Consider the following 26,120-nt stretch of genomic DNA (forward strand, 5'->3'; position numbering starts at 1 on the left):
CCCTTACTTTGGCAGAGATGATCCAGAGGGAAACCAGCAAAGACCCCACTCTGTCTCAGGAAAGCAATGGCTCAATGCTTTGTCTGGTAGCCTGGCTTAGATCAGCAGATCGAGCAGCTTGCTACGCACTCTTCAGGATGCCAGCACACCCAGAGCAAAGGTATTCAGAGCTGTTGGAACAACTTCCTGCAGTCCGAGAGTCACCTCCTACAACCAACACGAGAAGGCCCCAGAACCTGGGATTGTTTCACAGGCACAAATCTCACCTACCAATCAAAGTAACTTCCCTGTTCAGGAAAGATGTTATTATCAAAGTACATGTGTGTCACCATATACAGCCCTGAGATTCATTTTCTTGTGGCATACTCAATAAATTCATAATACAATAATAACCATAATAGAATCAATGAAAGGTGAACCAACTTGGGCATTCAACCAATGTACAAAAGACAATAAAAAGTGCAAATACAAAAAGAAGAAAGTAATAATTAATAAATAAATTAATAAATAAATAAGCAAGCAAGCAAGCAAGCAAGATCAAGAAGAGGTGATGCAAGGTCCTTGACGTGAGTTCATGGGTTGTAGGAACATTTCAAAGATGGGGCAACTGAAGTTGAGTGAAGTTATCCCCTTTGCTTCAAGAGCCTGAGGTTTCTGAACCTGGTGTTGTTTATCCTGTGGCTCCTGACCTTCTTACTAACGGCAGCAGTGAGAAGAGAGCATGGCTTGGCTGGTGAAGGTCCCTGATGATTTATGCTGCTTTCCTACAACAACACTTTGTGTAGATGTGTGCAATGGTTATCCCACAATTGTAAGAAATCCTCCGCAGTAAAGAAATCTTTAGGCTTGAATGGGTCAATTTAAAATTTACTATGCTATGCTATAGTATGAAAGTTCTATAATAGATGTATTATATAGTATACTCTAAATGTCTATATATTTTCAGTTGCATTGTATGTTGAGTTGGAGTTTATAACTAAGCAGGAAGGAGTGTTGTGTATTTAATATTTCAGTGAATAATATTGTAAATATATTGTTTGAATAAACATTCCTTATTGTAAAAGTCTGTGAATGGCAAGCATAATTACACCACCACATTGTATGTGCATGCATCATTATAAGTAAATTGAAACTAAGTACATGCCTTTCCTGTATCTAGGTCTTTCTTTCAATCATGGTTTGGAACTACAAAATATAATAATTACTATTGTCCAGGTGACCTAAGGGTGAGTGGAGAGTCAGTGGGACTGCACCTGCTGTGACCTATTGTGATGATAGGCAAATTGCAGCAGATCCAGGTCCTTGCTCCTAGCCATGACCAACCTCTCAAAGCGCTTCATCACTGTAGATGTGAGTGCCACTGGGTGATAGTCATTAAAGCAGTTTACCCCGCTCGTCTTAGGCACTGATATGATTTTCACTCTTTTGAAGCAGATGGGAACCTCTGACTGCCACAATGAGAGCTTGAAGATAGCCTTGAACACTCCCACCAATTGGTTAGTACAGATTTTCAGAGCCCTAAGAGGCATGTCATCAGAGTACTGACTCCATGCAAAGGTTCACACTCTTGAAAGGTTTTCTGATGTCGGCTTCCAAGACAGAGATCATAGGTTCACCGGATGCTGAAGGGATTTGAGTAGATGTGATCTTATTCTCCCTTTCAAAGAGTGCATTAAAGGTGAGTTCATCTAGGAGTGAAGCAACCCTGCCATTCATGATGTCAGGTTTCACTTTGTAGGAAGTAATGGCCTGCAAACCTTGCCAGAGTTAACATGCATCCGATTCTGTCTCTAACTAACCACAATCAGATTTTTTTTCGCCCTTGAGGTAGCCTTTTGTATGTCGTACCTGGACTTCTTGTATAGTTCTGGATCACCTGTTTTGAATACCCCTCAGCAGACTATGAATCTCCTGGTTCATTCAGATATATGATTTGGATTTTTCTGGTATGTTCTTGAAGGCACACACTCATCACTTCAATGAGCTCAACTCTCATTCTTTCAAACTCCAGTGAGCATGGACCAATCTCCCTCAATCTCACCTCACAGAATAACTAAGGAGCCAATACTTCACAAATCGAGCCTCCCAGTTACTTCAAGCTATTGCAGAAATACAACCAAATTAGTAATTTTACTGTTGTATTAGAGTCATTCATTGCAACGCTATGATCCACATTTAATCACCAGCACTTCATAAGATCTACAAAGACAATTTGAATATTAAGATGATATGACTATAATTAGAATGAGATTCATCGCTTCTATATATCCAATTGAACAAATACCATTTGCCAAGTTAAATACACTTTCTAAGAGTATTTTCATAAAACTCATAGCCATTATCTGATCATTTTCTTCTCAGCTGTGGCTGTCGTTAATTTTCCTTGATAAATTAAGAATCAGTAAATCACTATATTAATTACAGTTTGATTTATAAATATTTTCAGTCTGTTCAACATGTTCATAAATTATGTACAAACATTATTAAGCAAAATAATGAAAAGGTATAATCAGGATTTATGAGAGCCTTGAGTCATTTTCTGGTCGTAGAATTTTACAAATTGATCACCCGAAAATGTTCTTCCCACTAATTGAAGAAATCAATTATTTTTCAAATCCAGCACATCAGAAATGCATGTGGAAGTGCATACAATCTAATCTCTCTTGGTGACAGTTTAGACTTTGTTAACAGATTGTCTAATGAAGCTTCGTGGAGAGACTGTGCTTTCAAGGCTGATTAGCAGGTGTCAACACTCAGGGATCACACAACAGCAATGTTGAAACTCAGTGGCTAATATTAAGAAATAAAGGAAGTAGGAAAGAATTTGCTCAAATATTTTGCAATTATTGTAAGATGGGAGACACCTGAAGTATTCTAATGACAACAGGAAATCAAGGCACAAAAAGGAAGAGAGGAAATAAAAATGTGAAGTGTTGTAAGTCAAACGTAGACAGCACACTGTTAAGGGCAAGATCCTTAACAGTATTGACGGGCAATCAAACTAAACAGCATTCCTCTGGGACAAAGTTACAAAACACAATACATATAGCACGTTAAAGAATATTAATGCCATAATATTAACATATAATAAAAATATATTCATGAGATATACAAGTTGACATAAAATCCATATTCAACATACAGAAGGTAAACACCCAACAGTATAATGTGCCATTTCTGCTCTTTTTTTTGTGGGGGGGGCACTTGGGGTTGACGATCGTGCTGCCTTTCTCTTTTTTCCTGGTTTCATGTCTACCTGGAGAAAAAAGAATTTCAGAGTAGTTTTCCCTGATAGCAAATCAACCTTTGAAACGTTGAACCTTTTTGTACTAGCGTTGTCATAAATAATGTGTACTGGGCGGTAGCAGGGTATTAAGAAATCTCACTGTGTGGGGGTAAGGTTTGCAGCAGATTGTAAAATTGGGAATGTAACAATGTAAAACTATAAAAGGAGGAGCCCTATATACAAATGTTGGAAAGAAAAGACTATGCAGCTAGGAGAGCTGCTGCCTCACCACAGCCTCTCCCCCCAGAGACACAGGCTTGATTCAGACCTCTGAGTTCCAATTAACGCTTCTCCCACCTACCAAGTACATTTACATCCAGGTGCTCCAATTTCCGCCCATATCCCAAAGATGGACGGATTGTCAGTCCACTCTACGTTGACCTTGGTATGTAAGTGACTAGTTGAATCTGAGGGATGTTGGAGACAATAAAGCAGGATTAGTGCAGAATTAGTGTAAATGGGTGCTGAGAGGTTGACATGGACTCAGTGGGTTGAAAGATCTGTTACCGTGCTGTATGACTTTGACTCTGCGCGAAAGCCTGAAACCAGGGCAGTTATCTGAACATACGTCACTTCAAATTTGCTGGAATCTATTCATTTGTAAACAGTAGCAAAACATTTAGAAAACTTCAATACAGTTAAGCAGATTTGTTCTTTTAGGAAGGGATTAAAGAAAGATTGCTGGAGTCTTCAGCAAGAAGAGCAGTGACTGTGGAAAGAGAAACAGAATTAACATTTTATGTCAAAGGCCTGTTGTCAGTACCGGGGAACTGATGAAACTAGTTAGTTTTAAGCTACAGAGAATGTAGGGGGAAGAGATGGAAAAGACAAAGGGAATGTCTATTATGTAAATATTCATTCTGATCCCATGTAAATCAGTGCAATCCTTCAACGCATTTTATTCTGGGACTGTGCTATAAATTTCATTCCCTTTCTCATGATCTCAGACTGACTCTAGGCTGCAAATGATGCAGTGGAGGAACTCAGAACCACTGCCGGAAACTTTGGGATTTCACCATTAATATGCACAAATTCCCAAGTTGATGTGGGTCTCACAGAGGGAGTGACAATGAAAACTAAGAGTGAACTACTGGCCATTGTCTCTATTCCATTCCATCCCCTACCTTTCCATCTGCGCTACTGAGTTGACGGAGTTGCAAATGGATTTGTACTCTGACTTTTAACCTTCACGTAGCTGGAAGTAAAGGACACCTGGGATTGCTTTTAAAAACGCAAACAACAGGACTTCTGCAGATGCGGGAAATTCAACCAACACACATCAAAGTTGCTGGTGAACGCAACAGGCCAGGCAGCATCTCTAGGAAGAAGTACAGTCGACGTTTCAGGCCGAGACCCTTCGTCAGGACTAACTGAAGGAAGAGTTAGTAAGAGATTTGAAAGTGGGAGGGGGACGGGGAGATCCAAAATGATAGGAGAAGACAGGAGGGGGAGGGATGGAGCCAAGAGCTGGACAGGTGATTGGCAAAGGGGGTATGAGAGGATACGTTTCAGGCTGAGACCCTTCGTCAGGACTAACTGAAGGAAGAGTTAGTACAACGGGATCCCACCACTAAGCACATCTTTCCCTCCCCTCCCCCCTGCTTTCCGCATGGCTCGCTCCCTATGCAACTCCCTTGTCCATTCGTCCGCCCCATTCCTCCCCACTGATCTCTCTCCCGGCACTTATCCTTGTAAGCGGAACAAGTGCTACACATGCCCTTACACTTCCTCTCTTACCACCATTCAGGGCCCCAAACAGTCCTTCCAGGTGAGGCGACACTTCACCTGTGAGTCGGCTGGGGTGATATACTGCGTCCAGTGCTCCTGATGTGGACTTTTATATATTGGCGAGACCCGACGCAGACTGGGAGACCGCTTTGCTGAACATCTACGCTCTGTCCGCCAGAGAAAGCAGGATCTCCCAGTGGCCACACATTTTAATTCCACATCCCATTCTCATTCTAACATGACTATCCACGGCCTCCTCTACTGTAAAGATGAAGCCACACTCAGGTTGGAGGAACAACACCTTATATTCCATCTGGGTAGCCTCCAACCTGATGGCATGAACATTGACTTCTCTAATTTCCACTAATGCCCCACCTCCCCCTCGTACCCCATCCATTATTTATTTTTACACACACATTCTTTCTCTCACTCTCCTTTTTCTCCCTCTGACTATACCCCTTGTCCATCCTCTGGTTCCCCCCGCCTTGTCTTTCTCCCTGGGCCTCCTGTCCCATGATCCTCTCATATTCCCTTTGTCAATCACCTGTCCAGCTCTTGGCTCCATCCCTCCCCCTCGTGTCTTCTCCTATCATTTTGGATCTCCCCCTCCCCCTCCCACTTTCAAATCTCTTACTAACTCTTCCTTCAGTTAGTCCTGATGAAGGGCCTCGGCCTGAAACGTCGACTGTACCTCTTCCTAGAGATGCTGCCTGGCCTGCTGCGTTCACCAGCAACTTTGATGTGTGTTACCTGGGATTGCTTGTGCAGTTGGAGGCGGGAAAAGGATAAAAAATGGGCAGAAATCATCTGAGTTCTACACATTATAAAATGAATCAAAGATTTTATCTGTACCTCAATATTTTTTACCCATTTCACAGAGAACTATGTCGTGTAATATTCTTCAGAACATGTGCAAATGTAACGTTGCTTATTACTTATTGAGTATTTCATTGGTTGTTCCGGCAGCAACATAGATAGCAACAGACAGATGACATCTAAGACCAAGTCACATGACTTAGAAAAGAAATTGAATCCCAGTACTTGGACAGCAGAAGAATCAGAATTTATTTCACTGGAGAATTGTGTATGTTAGCGAGCAGTGAGCTAAGCAAGGGACTCAGAGGATATTAGAAGTGGCTGAAAGCAAATCTCTGCTTGGATTCCTCTTCCCCTCACACCTGTGAACATTGATCCCACCTTCTTATGATTCGCAATCAAAAAATAGTTTCAATGGAGACTCTGATTCCTCAGATAGCATATTTCTGTAAATCTGCTTGAGAATCTTTTACATTACAGTGTAAGACTATGCTTGAGATCACTCATTGAAGCTCTTCTCTCTTGTTCTCTTCAATAATTCCTCTTGAAAGTTCTCAAAGATTTTGACTAAAAGCGTTTTGGTACTCTGATACATCTTTCCAAAGTTAACTTCATCTCCACTAAATAAAGAAATATATGAAGTCTGCTCAGGTCATATGTTTCCTTGTTCCTGCTCTTCCATCCAATAAAGTGGCTTATCTGAACTAAACCACTTTGACCTCCTTGTCCAACCCTATAGTCCCTGTATTCTCATCTGCTTTGCCTCCCATATAATCCACAAGTCTCCCTCTCTCTATCAGCTTTGAATACATTGGTGGCCTCAGTCTTCACTGTTTCCTTGAGAAGCAAACTCCAAAGTCTTGGAATTCTTTGCCCTTCATGATAAATGAGTTATCCGTTCTGAAGTTACAACCCTCTGCTTTGAGGTTTCCCATTTTCTCACAACCTCCCCAGTTAAGCTCCCTTGGCCTTATATATTTCAATGAGGTTTGCCCTTATGCCTCTAAATAATCTATTTTTTCTGGGTTTTTTTTTGATGAGGCAAAAATGGTAACCTAGGCTTGGGCTTGGCTTCAGACTTTCAACATACTCAAAGGCAAAGACAGAGTGTCTCAGACCTTTCTCTCCATTACACATGAAGCATTCTTGTTCCACTCACTTGGATTTTCAAATACTAGAACTTCCTGTATCCACACCCCCTCAGTCCACTTGTGCCAATTTTTTTTCTCTACTAGCTCCAATCACACTGTCTCTTTCCTCTCCTCCATCTACAGTCTTCATCTGCCCATCACCCCTACACTTTCCACTTCCTGCTCTTTATCCAATCTTTATCACTATCTTCTCCTTTCTGATTCCAACATCTTCAGCCCTTCATTGCTTCACTAGCCAAATCTTGATACCACTTCCACTTTCCTCCCAATCTATCTACCATCCCTCCCTTCTCCTGAATCCACCTATTAAGTGCCAGCTCTTGCTCCACCACTACCTCCACCCCTTTATACTTGCTATCTCCCCTCTGGTTTCAGTCCAAATGAAGGGTCTCAGCCTGAAACATCATCTGTCCGCTTCACTCCACAGATACTGCCCATCCTGTAGAGATCCTCCAGCTTTTGATGTGCTGTTCCAGGTTCCAGTACCAGCATTCTCTCCAACATTTGACAGACTGTTTTCAGAAGACTATCTCTTGTGTTAAGTTTGAGTATGTCTTCAGCTTATTCCATCTTCACATTTGTCTCCTCACATTTCATTTGATTTTTCAATTATATTAACTACATTATCTAAACATTGAAAGTAATGACTGTGCTGTTCTTATCTCATTAACCTGATTTAAGTCACTACTTTCATTTCATTCTTGGTATTGCTATGACATTCATTTAGATGACTAATAAGCAATTTTTAACATCTGTCTTTATTAATTTGATTACCATTTATTTCATTAGATGAGTAACTTTGTTTTTATTTATTCACTTGCATGGCTTTGCTAAGCAAGGCCAGAATTTTATTGTCCATCCTTTAAATGAGTGGCCAGTTCAAATGGCAGATACTGGATGGGGATTTACAACCATCATTTAGTCATCATCTAGTTCATGGAGAGGAGGGCCCTACAGTGGGAAGATAAAACTGCCCAACGCATCATTGGCACCAGCCTACCTTCCATTATGGACATATACACAGAAAGGTGCTGGAAAAAGGCCAGCAGTATCATAAAGTATCCCATCTAACCTGCTTGTGGATTGTTTGTCATACCCTCATCAGGGAAGAGGCTATGCCGGGAACACCAGGCTCAATAACAGTTACTTCTCCCAAGCCATCAGGCAGATCAACAACTCCATTCGTTAACACACCTTACAAATCCCCATTGCCTAACGTTGCTTTATCACTCTGTGTATGTAACAGTTACTTATACATTGTGTTTTAAGGGATTGTTTTTATATTTATGTTTATTGTGTGTTTTTGTTTTTTTATTGTATTCTTTATGCTTTTTTAATGCTGTATTGGATCTGGAGTAACAATCACTTTGTTCTCTTTACACTCATAGACCAAGGAATGACAATAAGCAATCTGAAGCCTGAATTTTTGATAATGCCTGTATTTATCCAATCAACTAAATTTAAATTCCTCAGCTTCTGTCCTTAGATTTGAACTTGTCGTCTGTCCAGGTTTAATCCAGTAGTTTAAGCACTACATTATTAAACTGTATATTTATTAGTTCACATCCTGCAGGTTATCAACTCTGTCCGTTTCCTTTATGGCAATCTCTATTTATCCATCACAATCTATGCAGGGAGAATAGGCTTGAGAGGGTTAATAAATCAGCCGTGATGGAATGGTAGGGCAGAGTAAATGGATCAAATGGCCCAATTCTGCTCCTACAGTATGTCTTACGGACTTATGGTCTTATCTTGATTACAATCTGATTCTGCTTTCAGGTTGTTTTCACAGCTCAGAAGTGCAGCTTTTGAAGATTGCTTTGTGTTTCTGCTTGCCAAGGCAAAGAAACAGAGGTAGATCTGTAAACAGAACATCTTTTTGTGAAAGCAGTAACTCAGCTAAGCTGTCGAGAGACTGCAGATGGTAGAATCTGCGGTGACAAACAAAATGCTGGAAGAACTCTCTGTGGTCAGACAGCATCTGTGGAGGGAATTGGACAGTTGATGTTTCAGGTCAGAACATCAGCTTCATCTGGACTGAAAAAGGTAGAAGGAAGATAACCGGAATAAAGAGGTGAGGGGAAGGGGTGGAGGAAGAGCTGGTAGGTGGATTCAGGTGAAAAGGCATGACAGGTAGAGGGGAAACAGTGACAGAGGCTGGGAAGTGATAGGCAGAGGCAACAATGGGCTGCAGATGGTGGAATCCAATATGGAGCATGGAACCAAATAGGGGACGTGATGAGAGCATAAGGGAACATTGGAGAAGGGTGAACGACCATGAATGTATGGGTGATGGAAATAAAGAGAGAATGGAGGAGAGGAAAGACGGTGATGAGGACTGAGGCAAGCATAGGAAATGCAGGGTAGATCAAGAGTTTGCCTGAAAATAGAGCAAACAATGTTTGTTCTGTTGGATTGTACACTACCAAGGCGGAATATGATTTGCTGATACTTGAGTTTGCAATTAGCCTCCCCCAGCAGTGGAGGAGGGTGAGGACAAACAGGTCATTGTGGGATTGCCCATCTCCCTCTGTAGACGATGCCTGACCCCACTGAGTTTCTGGATTGCTGCCTGATCTACACACGTAAGGGTAAGAACAGGATAATTTTGCAAAAGAATGCATGAATGAGGAATTAGTGCAGGGGCAGTGTTTCAAATTTCTGGATCAGTGGGATCTCTTCCGGGGAAGATATGACCTGTACAAATGGGAAAGGTTACACCTGAACATGAAGAGGACCAATATCTTTGCAGGCAGGTTTTCTCAAGCTGTTGGGGAGGTTGTAAACTAATACGACTGGGGAATGAGAACCAGAGTGATAAGCCTGAGAGTGGGGCAGTTTGTATACAAGTAGATGCGGTATGTAATGACATTCTGAGGAAGGACAGGGAGATGATAGGGCAAAATTGCAGTTAGTGGGATCAGTTGAACTGTGACAAGGGAACCAAAATCAAAAAGTCAGATGAGTACAGGACTGCAGGTGTTATGCTTAAATGCTCATAGTATATGGATTAAGGTAGATGATCTTGTAACGCAGTTAGAGATTGGAAGATATGACATTGTGGACATCACTGGGTTAATCATGGCTGAAAGCAGTTCATAATTGGGAGCTTAACATCCAAGGATATACATTGTAATGAAAGACAGGCAGGAGGGCAAAGGGAGTGGGGTGGCTCTGTTGGCAAAAATGAAATTAAATCCTTTGAAAGAGGTGACATTGGATCAGAAGATATAGAATCCTGGTGGGTAGAGTTAAGAAACTGCAAGGGTAAAAAAATACCCTGATGTGAGATATACACAAGCCTCTGACCAGCAGCCGTAATATGGGGTACAAACTACAATGGGAGATTGGAAAAGCATGTAAAAAGGGCAATGTTACGATGGTCATTGGATTTCTTTTATGATTGTAGATTGGGAAAATCAAGTTGATGTTAGATCCCAAGAGATGGAATTTGTAGAATGCCTACAAGATGCCTTTTTAGAGCAGTTTGAGGTTGAGCCCACTTTGGGAAAGGCAATTCTGGATTGGATGCTATATAATGAACCAGATTTGATTAGGGAGCTTAAGGTAAAGGAATCCTTGACAGATAGTGATTATTACATAATTGAATTCACTCTGCAAATTCAGTGGGAGAAGCTAAAGTCAGATGTATCAGTATTACAGAGGAGAAAAGGGAATTACAGAGACATGAGAGAGGAGATGGCCAAGTTGACTGGAAAGGCAGAGTTATATTGTTTGCTTAAGTAAAGTTGATTGAAAAGGGACACTAGTAGGGATAACAGTAGAATAGTAATAGTTGAAGTTTCTCACAACTAAGAAGCACAGGATAGATACATCCCACTATGGAAGAAGTATTTTAAAAGGAGGATAAGGCAACCATGGCTGACAAGGAAAGTCAAAGACAGCATAAAAAAGAAAAGGGAGGGCATATACTATAGCAAAAATTAGTGGGAAGTTAGAAAATTAGGAAGCTTTTAAAAATCAACAGAAAGCAACTAAAATAGCCACAAGGAAAGAAAAGATTAAATTTGAATGTAAGCTTGCCAATAACATAAAAGAGGATAACCAAAGCTTTTTCAGATACATAAAGAATAAAAGAGAGGCAAGAGAGGATATTGGGCAGCTGGAAAATTACATTGGACAGGGAATGATGAGGGACAAAGAAATGGCAGAAAACTTAATAAGTATTTTCCATCAATCTGCACTGTGGAAGACACTAGCTGTATACCAAAAATTTGAGTGTATCACAGGGCAGAAGTGAGTGTAGTTGGTATTAGCAAGGAGGAGGAGCATGAGAAGTTGAAAGGTCTGAAGGTAGATACTGTAACTCACCTGGACAGGAGGTGTCCAGAGGTCAGAAATAGGTATCTGAAGAGATTTTGGGAACATTAGTAATGCTCCTTCAAGAATCATTAGATTCTCGAACAGTTCCAGAAGACTGGAAAAATGCAAAAGCAGGAGAGGCAGAAGACAGGAAATTATCGGCCAGTTTGTAGTGTAATCAGTATTTTTGAAATATTTGAGTAATATTGTAAATATATTGTTAAATTAAGCATTCTTTGTTTGTTTATATAAATCATTGTAATAATAAGTATTAATCACGAGTGGGAAATCCTTTCATATAGTAACCACATTTAAAAACACACTTAGCAGTGTGCAGACTTAACTAATAATACACAGAATAATAATATACACAATAATAAATTTACCAATATGCAATAATGTGCAACAATAATGTATTAAATAATAAAACAAAGTCTATTGTACTATGATGTGTGTTCTCCTGTCTCCCAGAGATGAACTGTTGTAAATGCTTCTTGCATTTGGTAGGAAAAGTTTTCTGTAATGATCCTTGTGTCAAGTGGAATCAAAAGTAAGTGGAATCCATTTTACCATATGAGGCTGAATTGAAGAAATTGACAGTACACTGACAGGCTTAATGATGCATTGAGAGATTGTTTAGTTTGTGGGATCCTACAAATGGTTCCTAACTGAAGAACAAATCAGATTTAAAAGAGAAGTTGAAATCGCTGTATCAATGGAAACAGCAGCCAGTGACGCAATTGAATTGCAGTCAGGAATGAAAGTGAGCACGAACATAATTGTAATATCTGTACTGCCTTGCTGAGCAAATTGTGTTATTGTTATGGCAGAGGCTCACATACACCAGACCAATGCAGATTTAAAAGAAAAACTTGCAGAAAAAGCAACAAAATATGACACATACTAAGAGCATGTTGGGCAGACTATAATAAATGGACTGTACAGGAAAGAGAAAAAGCTAAAAAGTCAAATTGCAGTTTCAGAAGGAACACTAACCTGCATTCCATTGATGAAAAATTTGATAATGATGAGAGTGACGTGCTCTGAGATTTAAAATGTGAAAACTAACAAGAGACAAGCAATATGGTTTTCACCAGAAGTGAATGGCAAATTGATTAAAATGAAATTGGACACTGGCTCGGCTGTTTCAGTCATTCCACAAAATTAGTTGGAACAGTATGTGAAGGATACTGAACTGAAGCTTGCAGATATTCAACCAAGAACTTATACTGGAGAAAAGATAACTCCTGTGGGAATCACGTTCATAACAGTGAAATACAACACTATCAAGTCACATTGTATTAAAAATAGGAGGCCCAGCATTGTGGGGCATTGGCTGAGATGACAACAACTTGATTGGCGATCCATTCACTATTTGCATGCCACATCCCCTGCAACAGAGTCAAATGAAAGCAAATTAAGGAAGATACTGGAAGATGCCAGCGAACTGTTCGAGGATGGCAGTGGAAAACTCAAATATATCAGGGGTGAAATAGTGTTAAATGAAAATGCCACATCTATGTTTTACAAAGCCCGTGCAGTTTCTTATGCATGATGATAAAGTAACTGGTGAGGTGGATCACATGGAGGCTGAAGGAATTATTTCCATTGTTGAGTGGAGCCCTTGGACAGTGCCAGTGGTCCCACTAGCCAGGAAGAATGGGTCTGTCAGGATTAGTAGTGATTTTAATTTCATCATCAATCCAGTATTCAAAGTGGAGCAATAACCCCTGCACAGAGTAGAGGATATCTTTGCAAACCTTTGTGGAGAGAAACACTACAGCAAAGTTTAGATTATTAGATTATGAGGACACTCAGTCCTCGTTTATTGTCATTTAGAAGTGCATGCATTAAGAAATGATACAATGTTCCTCCAGTATGATATCACAGAAACACAGGACAGACCAAGACTAAAACTGACAAAAACCACATAATTATAACATATAGTTACAGCAGTGCAAAGCAATACTGTAATTTGATAAAGAGCAGACCATGGGTACTGTAAAAAAAAGTCTCAAGTCCCGATAGCCCCAACATCTCACGCAGACAGTAGAAGGGAGAAACTCTCCCTGCCATGAGCCTCCAGCACCACAAACTTGCCGATGCAGCATCCTGGAAGCACCCGACCACAGCCGACTCTGAGTCTGTCCGAAAACTTTGAGCCTCCAACCAGCCCTCCGACACCGAGCACTGAGCACCATCTCTGCCGAGCGCTTTGACCCCACCCCGGTCACCAACCAACAAGCAAAGCTGAGGACCCGGGGCCTTCCCCTCCAGAGATTTCGGATCACACAGTAGCAGTGGCAGTGAAACAGAGATTTCAGAACTTTCACCAATGTTCCTCCGTGCTCTCACATCTGCCTCCATCAAATCAGAATTGTGCACGGCACCCTACTTGACAAATAACAGATATTCATCACCAGAGCGGCCGCGCGCACTGTGTCGCGCCACCATCTTCTCCTCTCCTCTCCTTTTGGACAAAGATGAGGGTACAGATGAAGACTGAAGAAGATTCCAAAGTGTTTCTCACCATAAACACCCACAAAGGGCTTTATTACTATAATAGGCATGTTTTTGAGTAACAGCTACACCTGCACTCCTCTCATTCTTCTGAATTCCAGCAAGTACAGTCCCAGGCGACTCAATCTCTACTCATAATCTAACCCCACTTATCTCTCTAATCGACCTGGTGAACCTCCTCTGCATCTCCTCCAAAGCCAGCGTATCCTTCCTCAAATAACACCAGAACTGCATGCAGTACTCCAGGTGCAGCCTCACCAGTACCCTGTACAGTAGCAGCATAACCTCCCTGCTCTTAAATTTAATCCCACTAGCAATGAAGGCTAACATTTCATTTGTTTTCTTGATAACCTACTGCACCTGCAGACCAACCTTTTGTGATTCATGCACAAGTACTCCAAAGTCCTTCTACACAGCAGCATGCTGCAATCTTTTTACGATTTAAATAATTATCTGCTTTTCCATTTTTCCTTCCAAAGTGGATGACCTCACATTTACCAACATTTTACTCCATCTGCCAGACCCTTGCACACTGAGTTAACCTATCCATATCGCTCTGCAGACTTTCCATATCTTCTGCACAATTTGCTTTTCCACTCAATTTAGTATCATCAGCAAACTTAGATACACCACACTTGATCCCCTCTTCCAGATCGTAAATGTATATTGTGAACAGTTGCGGGCCCAGTACTGACATCTGCGGCACACCATTCACCACTGATTGCCAACCAGAGTAACCCCATATATCCCAACTCTCTGCTTTCTATTAGGTAACTAATCCTCTATCCATGCTAATATATCAACCCCAACTCTATGCATCCTTATCTTATGGATAAGTCTTTTATGTGGCATCTTATTGAAAGCCTTTTGGAAATCCAAGTAAATAACATCCATCTGTTCCCCTCTATCCACTGTGCTCATTATATCCTCAAAGAACTCCAGTAAGTTTGTCAAACAAGACCTGCCTTTGCTGAATCCATGCTGCTTCTGCCTGATGGATCCATTTCTTTTCAGATGCCTTGCTGTTTCTTCTTTAATGATAGCTTCAAGCATTTTCCCAACTACAGATGTTAAATTAACTGGCTTATAGTTACTTGCCTTTTGCCTACATATTTTTTAGAACAGTGGCGTGACATTTGCCATTTTCCAATCCGCCGGGACCTGCCCGGGGTCCAGAAGTCCAGAAGGTTCTGGATTGGTGCAAAGGGCATTTATTAGAATGGTGCGAAAATTTGAGAATTTTCACCTCTGAGATTAGGTTGAAGTTGTTTCATTTCCTGTGGAACTAAGTAGAAAGTTGGAGACATATACTGTAGAAGATCATGATAGAATTACATAGGAGAGTTTAATCCATTAACAGAACATTGAAAGATCATATAGAGTCATAGAGTAATTCAGCACAGAAACAGGCCCTTCAGCCCAACTAAGTTTCCCATCCAAGCTAGTCCCATTTGACCCATATCCATTTAAACTTTCCCATCCATCATCATGCCCAAGTACCTTTTACATGTTCTTAACGTACCTGCCTCAACCACTTCTTCCATCAGGTCATTCTTTAAACTGACCACACTTTGAGTGAAAAAGTTGTCCCTCAAATTCTGGCTAAATCTCTCTCCTCTCACCTTAGTTCTTCATTCACTCTAGTTCTGATTCCCCAAAGCACATTCTCTCTATCTATGTCCTCAGGATTTTATTCATATGATACAAAGTCAAAAAGATGGATGGAATATTATCAGGAGTAGATGTGAATGCAAAGGTGGAATTAACATCAGATCAATCAAGTGAATTATTGAAATCCCAAGCAAGATCAAGGAGATGAGTGAGTTATTCCTGCACATAATCAACAGGAAGTATGTGAAATGAAACTATTTCACAGAGTGTACAAGGCACTGGTGAGGTCTCACTTGGGACCATACAGTACTATTTTGGTCATCCTGTTTTGGAAAGACAGCATTAAGGTCAAAGGAGCATAAGATTTACATGAATGTTGTCACGACGTGAGCGCCTGAGTTTCAGGGAGACACAGAATCAGATTTATTATCATTGGCATCCTTCATGAAATATTTTGTTTTGCAGCATCAATACATAAAATGCTATAATGTATGTGTATATATTCATACACACAACATATATATATTTTCTCATTTAAATAAGTAGTGAAAAAATAGTGATGTCATATTCACGGTTTGGCTTACTGCCGATTCAGAAATCTGATGATGAAGGAGAAGAAGTTGTTCCTAAAATGTTGAGAGTTTTGGCAGTCTAAGGCTGTATTTCTTGGAATATAGGAAACTGAGGGCTGACCTTATAGGGGTGCATAAAATCATGAGGGCCATAAACAGGGTGAATGCATAAAACCATTTTTTCCAGGGAAAGGGAATCAGAAATTGAAGCACATAAAAATAAAGTAAAAGATTTTAAAAAGTCATGGAAGGCAACTTCTTCACACAGAGGATGGTGCATATGCAAAACAAACTGCTGGCAAAAGTCAGTGAAGCAAGTGCAATAACAATATTTAAAAGATACTTGGATAAGTTCATGTTTAGGAAAGGTTTAGTGAGACACAGGCTAAAAGTGGGCAAACATGACTAGTAGAGGTAGAAACTTGAGTTAGCATGGTCAAGTTGGGCCAAAGGGCTTGTTTCTTTGCTTTATCACTCCATAACTCTCTGACAGAGTCCAGTTGTGCTCTGGAATGAATGCTGAAAGAATTTATTGCAACTATTTCATTCAGATGATTCGAAACAAAATTGGAAAAGCACGAAGGGAAAGTAACTTGCTGAGCTATGGGAAAAGAGCGGGCTAATGGGATAGAAGGGATTGTTCTACAAAGAACTGGTGGGCTCAATAACATCCTTTGCCATAACAAAACTACAGCTCTCTATATCTTATTTCTGAAGCCTTGAGGAAAGTGAAGTAATGTTAAACCAAATTCCCAGTTGGGTGGCAAGACACCTGAATTTGCCCATGTTCCATTGAGGTTCATGGAAGTTAATGCTCCATTGAAGTTAATGGAACATTTCTAGTTTCTTGAGTTTTGTCAGCCACCCACTGGAGTAACTCCCTGGGAGATTTGCTAAGAAGACAATCTACCTCTTCCAACTTGGCTGCCTTATTAAGCTGACATATGTAACTGTTTAGAGATGTTCCCATTAGTTTTCTCGTTGGGGATGACACTATAATAAACCTGCAGTTTTCTGGGGTGGGGGGAAAATGTTGGAGCAACTCAGCAAGTCAATAAACAGTTAACATTTCAGGCAGAGACCCTTTATCACTGTTTGAGACCCTGATGAAGCGTCTTTGCCTGAAACATCGACTGTTTATTTCCCTCTATAGATCTTGCCTGACTTACATAGAACATAGAACATAGAATAGTACAGCACTGTACAGGCCCTTCAGCCCACAATGTTGTGCCGACCCTCAAACCCTGCCTCCCATATAAACCCCCCCATTTTAAATTCCTCCATATACCTGTCTAGTAGCCTCCTAAATTTCACTAGTGTATCTGCCTCCACCACTGACTAAGGCAGTGCATTCCACGCACCAATCACACTCTGAGTAAAAAACCTTCCCCTAACATGCCCCCTGAACTTCCCACTCCTTACCTTAAAACCATGTCCTCTTGTATTGAGCAGTGGTGCCCTGGGGAAGAGACGCTGGCTATCCACTCTATCTATTTCTCTTATTATCTTGTACACCTCTATCATGTCTCCTCTCATCCTCCTTCTCTCCAAAGAGTAAAGCCCGAGCTCCCTTAATCTCTGATCATAATCCATACTCTCTAAACCAGGCAGAATCCTGGTAAATCTCCTCTGTACCCTTTCCAATGCTTCTGCATCCTTCCTATAGTGAGGCGACCAGAACTGGACACAGTACTCCAAGTGTGGCCTGACCAGAGTTTTATAGAGCTGCATCATTACATTGCGACTCTTAAACTCTATCCCTCGACTTATGAAAGCTAACACTCTATAAGCTTTCTTAACTACCCTACCTACCTGTGAGGCAACTTTCAGGGACCTGTGGACATGTACCCCCAGATCCCTCTACTCCTCCACTCTACCAAGTATCCTGGCATTTACTTTGTACTCTGCCTTGAAGTTTGTCCTTCCAAAGTGTACAACCTCACACTTCTCCAGGTTGAACTCCATCTGCCACTTCTCAGCCCACTTCTGCATCCTATCAATGTCCCTCTGCAATCTTCGACAATCCTCTACACTATCCACAACACCACCAACCTTTGTGTCGTCTGCAAACTTGCCGACCCACCCTTCTACCCCTACATCCAGGTCGTTAATAAAAATCACGAAAAGTAGAGGTCCCAGAACCAATCCTTGTAGGACACCACTATTCACAACCTTCCAATCTGAATGTACTCCCTCCACCACGACCCTCTGCCTTCTGCAGGCAAGCCAATTCTGAATCCACCTGGCCAAACTTCCCTGGATCCCATGCCTTCTGGCTTTCTGAATAAGCCTACCGTGTGGAATTGCTGAGTTCCTCCAGGTTTTGTGTGTGTTGCTCAAGATTTCCAGCATCTGCAAAATCTCTTATTTATGATATTCTTCCTTCGCTCTGTTAACTCGGGTTGGATAATTGTTAAATAAAACAACCATTGTTAACAGCAAGGTTGAAAAAGAAGGATACACTTTGTAATGTGTAGAGCTCTGGCCCCACAGCTACAGTGACCATGGTTCAATCCTGAACTCCGGTGCTGTCTGCGTGGAGTTTGCATGCTCTCCCTGGGGCAGTGTGTGCTTTCCCTTCAATGCTTCAGTGTCCCCCCACATCTCAATCTCAATCCATAACTCATGATTCCTCATGTATCTAGAAATCTACCTCCTTCCTACAAATATTTGGTGATCTATCCTTCACAGTCATCTGATAATGTTCCACAGGCTCCGAATAACAAGCTTCTCCTGATTTCAGTTTGAAGTGAAAGAGATCATTTGTTGTTCAAAATTTTGAATTACCAGCCAGTAATTCGCTACACAGTTCTGAAGAAAATATGATTTTTTTTTTGTGAGAATTGTGCTAAGATATCAATTACCATCTGCCAGGCCTGAACAGATAGGACCTCCCAGTTTTCACTCAGCTAAAAGATTCAGCTGCCACTTGTTTCCAAATCATCACCTGCAGCCTATTTCGACCTAGCTCTAACCCACAGCCCTTGTTTACTCATCAAACCGGCCAGCCTCGACCTGTTGCTCCTAGCCTTCAGTTACCTTGTTGTCTTGTCATGTTAAATATCTATTCTCTTTTATTTTGTGGCTACTTATTTCGCAGTGTTTCTTAAATTAAAATTATTGCTGATTAATCTACAGTGCTTGGCATTTGGGTCATGCCTCCTCTACATTCCAGACAGGATGAGTGAATCAACGCTTAATCCAGCAGAGTACCCTCGCCTAAAGGACCTCAGCCTGAAATGTTGACAGTTCCCCACCCCCATGGATGCTGACCGACTTGTTGAGCTCCCCCAGCATTTTGTGTATGTTGCTCAAGATATGTTGGAGCACACTTTGAGTAATGTGCAGATACCCAAGTGTAGTGGTGGCAAATCTATGTAGAATGGATATGGAGAGGATGTTTCTTGTGAATCTGGAACTAAAGCTCACTCTTTAAAAATAAGGGGTCACATATCTGAGACAGATGTGATGTTTTTCTTTCTCTCTCTGAGTCTCATGAATTTCTGGAGCACTCTTTCTCATCTGGAACCAGTCTGATTACTCTTATGGCAGAGACAAATCAATATTTGATGTAACACACACACAAAATGCTGTCGGAACTCAGCAGGCCGGACAGCATCCATGGAAAAAAAGTACAGTCGACACTTCGGGCCGAAACCCTTTGGCAGGATATTTAATGGGCAAGTCTGTGCAAGGACACTGGATGGGCATGAATGTAAAGGTGAGATTGTAATTGGCTCACCTGTGATCTTATTAAATAGCAGTAGGGTTTCGACAAGCCAACTCTGCTCCAGATTTGTAAATTTGTACAGATAAGTTGCCTTTTGTAATGCAAAAATATACTAGTGAATTGCATAAATGATTTGCAAGGATAATTCAGAAGGTAAAAGTGATAACTGATAGGAAAGATTTAACATGCTGGAATAACTGCCAGCCTAAACTATGAAAGTTATATTAAAGTCCTGGTTCATGATTTTGACCCATAGCATTAAGAATTTCTTTCCTTCCACAGATGTTGCTTTACCCAGAGTTCCTCCAGTAGTTCATTAGTTTCTCAAGTGTCTACACTCTCTTGTATCTCTGTCTTAATTCATTATTCACTTGATTGTTGGTGGCACAGAATTTCTGTCACTCATGGCTAGGTATTACCATCTCTACACTTCTGAAGCTGTTCACTGTGCTGAGTGTTTTTTACTTGGAAAGTTATCAAACTTCTTAACTCCAAACATTATGTTAGAGGTGAGACGAGAGCACAATATGGCAGCCAATGAGGGACCATATTAGTTATGGTCAAAACGCAGTTACATTTGAATTATCTGTGTAAATTCTTACACTGATGAGGATCAGCTTAGTGGCTCAGTAGGTAGTGCCCCTATCTCGCAGCTACTGAGACCTGGGTTCATTCCTGACCTCCTGTCCATGTGGGGTTTGCACATTCTCCCAGCTACCTTGAGGGTTTCCAAGTGTTCTGGTTTTGTCCCACATCCCAATGATGTCTTTTTTTCAAGATTAATTGGCAGCATGGTGAAAGGTTCTGGGCCAAGATTTTGACTGTTTATTCCCCTCCATTGATGCTGCCTGACCTGCTGAGTTCCTCCAGCATTTAATGCAAATTCCAGAATCTGCAGAATCTCTTGTACCCAAGAATAGTCAGCTGCTGAAAATTATACTTGAAGTGTGGGTTAATAGCAAAACAAATAATCAAAAGGAAGAGTAGATTGATGATTATATTCCAACAGAACAGGGAAGTAAGACCATAAGATATAGGAGCAGAGTTAAGGCCATTTGACCCATCGATTCAGTTCCAACAGGAAGAATGGAGAGGGAGTGAGACTAATGCAATTGCTTTCCTGGGAGCTGGCATGAACCAGATGAGCTGAATGGCCTCTTTCTGTATTATTATGTACTGTATCTAGCAGTATATCTTCCACCAGCCTACCTTGTGAAGCACCCTTCAAGTTGGAGGCGATAATATACCTGACCTTGATGGACAACAGCACAGAATTGATGTATCTCAGATTCTGCTTTTAACTGCAAGCTTCCCAATGGAACAAATCATTTGTCAGTTTTAAAAATGGTGTGGAAGTCAGAGCCTAAACCCGTGCTGAATACAACCGATGCACGCAAAGCAACCTGGTCGTCCTTATCTGATGCATTCCTAACATTTCAGCTCCTGTTTGTGGATAACCCTCAGGGTGTTAATAATGGGGATGGTGACCGGAGGCAAAATATCCTTGGAACTCAGCTGGTCACGCAGCATCTCTGGAAAGGGGAAGCAGGGAAAGTTATGAATTTAAGTTTAGCAAATAGGAAAGCATAGTACAGCAGAAGAAGAGGCCTTTTCACTCTGCAGTATCTGAGCCAAAGACAATGTAAAATTCAATTAAATCTTGTGCCTGAACATGACCAACATTCCTCTAATCCAGGGGTTCCCAACCTACAGTCCACAGACCCCTTGCTTAATGGTATTGGCTAATGGCATAAAAAACCAGCTCTAATCCGTGCTTGTTCATGTGCCTATGTAACAGCCTCTTCAACATCAACCCTGTATCTGCCTCCATCACCACCTCTGACAATGCACTCCTTTAAATTTTCACCTTCTAGCCTGTCTTAAATATTTCTCCCTGAGAAAAAGATTCTGACCATCTACCATATCTGAACATCTCAAATGGGGTGCCACAGTAGTGTAGCAGTTAGCACAACCCTATCACAGCTGGGGGGAGGGTGGGAGTTCAGAGTTCAATTCCATCATCCACTGCATGAAGTTTGTATGTTCTTCCTGTGAGCATGTGGGTATCCTTCGGGTGCTCCGGTTCCCTCCCACAGTCCAAAGACCCACCAGCTAGTAGGTTAATTGGTCATTGCAAATTGTCCTGTGATTAGGCCAGGGTTAAGTAGATGCGTTGCCGGGCAACGCAGCTCTTTGGGCCGGAAGGGCCTGTTCTGCACCGTATCTCTAAATAAAAGATAAATAAAAATAAATTTATTAATATCTATCAGATATTTCCTCAGCCCCTGACATGCACGCCAGGGAAAACAACTCAACCTTGTCCAGTATATCCTTACAGGTCGTACCTTCTCATACAGTCAGCATCCTGGTAAACCTCTTCTGTACCCATAGCAAAGCCGCTCTATCCTTCCTGTAATGAATTGACTGAAGCTTTTCAGGGACTCAGGACAGTGTGGCTGATGATAAGCAGATGGCATCTCTCCTACAACTCATTTATACTGCAAACTGGTGGGGGGGTAGGGTGCAGGGGGGGAAGGACTGGTGCAGGCCTGACATCTGCCGAGACTTGACCGCCTGTTGACAGTGTCAGTGAGGCAAGCACCGTGTTTCACTTCAATTCTGTAACAGAGTGAAAGCACATCTGTGCTTGATGTCAGGCCAGGATCAATTTAGAGTCTGCAAACTGTAAAATAATAGCCGAACTTGCTGCTGAAAGAACTCCCTGATGCCTTTGCAGGAACAGACTGGCCAGCGTGCATTTGGTGTGGCTGGTTGCCCGCATTTAAAAATACGCAGTTGATCCCTGAGGTAGCTCAATGGTGGCAGTGGCCTTTGTCTGCAGGAAAAAATAAAGCGGAAAGAAAGGCAGGAGACAGAGCAATGAATACTTTTGGGATTCCATTTCACAGAAGCCAAGGAAATTGAAATGGAGAATGGTGAAGCACTCAGCTGATCAGGCAGCGTCTATGGAAAAAGAAAGGATCAAGGATCAACTTTATTCACCGTATAAATATAAATGTATTAGGTCAAACAGGAAGACTATCGACCAGGCTACATGAGCTTCAGCTAGCAAGCAGAAGGCATGACCCACTCTCACTAGTATCAGCTCATGAAAACGTAGAGGACACCATTTCAATTGGACAACAGCCAGAGTCTTGACTCAAGCAAGGAGAAGGAAAGAAAAAGAATTACTCAAATTGCGGTTCTCTACAGAAGTATCCATCAACAAACACACCAACGTAGATCCGGCCTATGAACTTGTCCAGAGAAAAGAGAAACAGCGACGTCAACAATCAGTGAATTGCCAGTAATCTCAGGATATGGACAGCAAGGCAACCATTTCCAATGGACCGCCCTCAAAGCTAGCCAGTCGGAATCTTCTACTGCTAAACTATTCAGTGTTTTGAACCAGCTAACCAGATCACAATGCGCACTGATGATGGCTTTTTGATTGGAGCCGAAACCTCTGCAAGCATTTTGCCAAGCTCGGCGATCAACCAAACTTCCAAATGTATCAGGAATTTGCTATGGTGTGTTGGCATGATTTGCAACAAAAAACAGCATTCAACTATTCTGAAAAATATATACAGTATCTAAAAATAAATTTGAGTTTAAAGCACGGATATGGAATAAAATGGGCACAACTACACAAATACCAGCCTGCAATCACTATGTAAACAGCATTACAAAAATGATATTTTATAAAAATTTTATAATTATATTATAATATGTTATAATATATCATCATATTAATATTTTATGATATAATATATTATAGAATATAATTTATAAAGGAAGGTAATGTCCCATTTATACTTCTGTTTCCACAGCTGCTGTCTAACCTCTAGATCATAGAGCTATACAAGCCTTTCAGCCCATCAGTCTTTGCCAATCATCAGAGGTCCATCCATACTAGCCCTATTTATAACCTGCTGCTGTTTTACTTCAATGGTGCTGAGATTGACAGTTTCATGTTCCTCGGAGTGAACATCACCAACAGCCTGTCCTGGTCCAATAAACTCAGCCAGAAAGCTCACCGGAAACAACTTCCTCAGGAGGCCAGAGAAATTTGTCATGTTCCCTTTGACCCTCAACAATTTTTACAGATGCACCATAAAAAGCACACTATCTAGATGCAGCATGGCTTAGCGGGGAAACTGCGCTCCCTGGGATCGCAAGACACTGCAGAGAGCTGTTGTCACAGCTTCAGTACATCACAAAAGCTAACCCACCTACATGGACTCTGTCTATACTTCTTGCTGCCTCAATAAAGCGGCCAGCATAATGAAAGCCCCACCCACCCTGGGCGTTCTTTCTTTCTCCCCACTCCCATCGGGCAGAAGATGTAAAAGCCTGAAAGCATGTCCCACCAGGCCCAATGACATCCTCTGTTCAACTGTTAATGGGATTATTGGAAGGTCCTTGAGTACAGTAAGATGGACTTGACCTTGCAATTCTGACCTTACACTTCATTTTGTGCCTGTACTGCACTCTTTTATAACTGTAACGCTTTATTCTGCATGTGCCTACTCTTTCCCTTTGTACTTCCTCAATGCACCGTGTAACGCACTGCACTGTTCTTGTCAAGATGGCGCCATCCTATGGTCTCCGACAAGATCATTGCTCAGACTTAGTATTTTGTTTCAAATCATAAGGATGTTTTTGGGGACAGAAAGGGGAATTAGGAATCAGGTTAGGGTTTACAGAAAGGCTTGTGGGGAGTTGGAGGGCAGGCTGGAATCTAGGCCTCTGCTCTGAGACCAGTGATGATGTGGATGAAGGAAATCTGTGGACAGATATCAGGCCAACAAGCACTGTGATCCCCCTGTACTCCCTCCACACCCAGGTCAGTGAATCCCTTGCGCAGTCAGAGGCATCACAGATCCACACAGGCAGGAGGTATGAGGGTCAGTGATTTCCTGGATACATGAGTCAGCAGGCCTGTTGTTTGAAGCCTGGAGTATGGGGTCTCATCATGGGCGAATCCATGGTTTGTGACCTGAAGTTTAGTGTCCCATCATCAGGGTTAATGCCGGAGAAAAAAACCTGCAGATCATTCAGAAGCCAAGAAGTTGAGGCCTGATGGCTGAAGACAAGGGTCTGCCAGTCTGCCAATCCACTGGGGAAGGTGAAGGCCAATGCTCATGAGTCCATAAGTCCAATGGAAGCTGGAGGCCCAGCCTGTCTTGGGGTTAGTGTACTCTGTGTATGTAGGTGGCTGGGTAGGTGGATGAACGAGAACAAAGCAATGTGTTTTTGCTGTGGTTGCTTTGTTGCTGTGGGTCTGAGGAACCATCAGATTTGGTTCTTGGGTGCTTGGAAGCAGGTACAGATGTCAGGGGTAAGATTTTTACACAGAGAGAGGTGAGAACATGGAATGGGCTGCCTGCGATGGTGGTGGAGGTAAATACGTTAGGGTCTTTTAAGAGTCTCCTGGACAGGTACATGGAGCTCAGAAAAATAGAGGGCTCTGGGTAACCCTAGGTAATTTCTAAGGTAAGGACATGTTTGGCACAGCTTTGTGGGCCATAGGGCCTGTATTGTGCGGTAGGTTTTCTATGTGCCTATGTTTCTAAGACCATAAGATACATGAGCAGAATTAGGCCATTGAATCTGCTCCAACATTTCATTACGACTGATCCATTTTTCCTCCTGGCCCCAATCACCTACCTTCTTCCCATACCCCTTCATGCCCTGACCAATTAGGAAACTATTAACCTCTGCCTTAAGTACACATTAAGACTAGGGCTCCACAGCTGCCTGTGGCAAAGAATTCCTCAGATTCACCATTCTCTTGCTAAGGAAATTCTTTCTCACCTCCGTTCTAGAAGTACACTCTATTCTGAGGCTGTGTCCTCTGGTCTTAGACTCTCCCACCACAGGAAACATCCTCTCCACATCCACTCTATCAAGGCCTTTCAATATTCAATAGGTTCCAATTATGTCACCCCTCATTCTTCTGAATTCTAGTGAATACAGGCCCAGAGCCATCAAGTGCTCTTCATATGACAAGCTATTCAATCCTGGAATCACTTTTGTGAACTTCCTTTGAACCCCCTCCAGTGTCAACACATCCTTTCAAAGATAAGGGGCCTAAAACTGTTCACAATACTCCAAGTAAGGCCTCACCTGTGCTTTGCAAAGCCTCCACATCACATCCTTGCATTTATCTCCTAGTCCTCTTGAAATGAATGCTAAGATCGCATTTGCCTTCCTCGCCATGTATTCCATCTGCAACTTCTTTGCTCATTCTCCTAATCTAAGTCCTTCTGCAGCCTCTCCACTTCCTCAAAGCTACCTACCCCTCCAACTACTTTCATATCATCGGCAAACTTGTCCGCAAAGCCATCAACTCCGTATCCAAGTCATTGGCATATAGTGTA

This window comes from Mobula birostris, chromosome 18 (genome assembly GCF_030028105.1).
Source record: "Mobula birostris isolate sMobBir1 chromosome 18, sMobBir1.hap1, whole genome shotgun sequence".
Lineage (NCBI taxonomy): Eukaryota > Metazoa > Chordata > Chondrichthyes > Myliobatiformes > Myliobatidae > Mobula > Mobula birostris.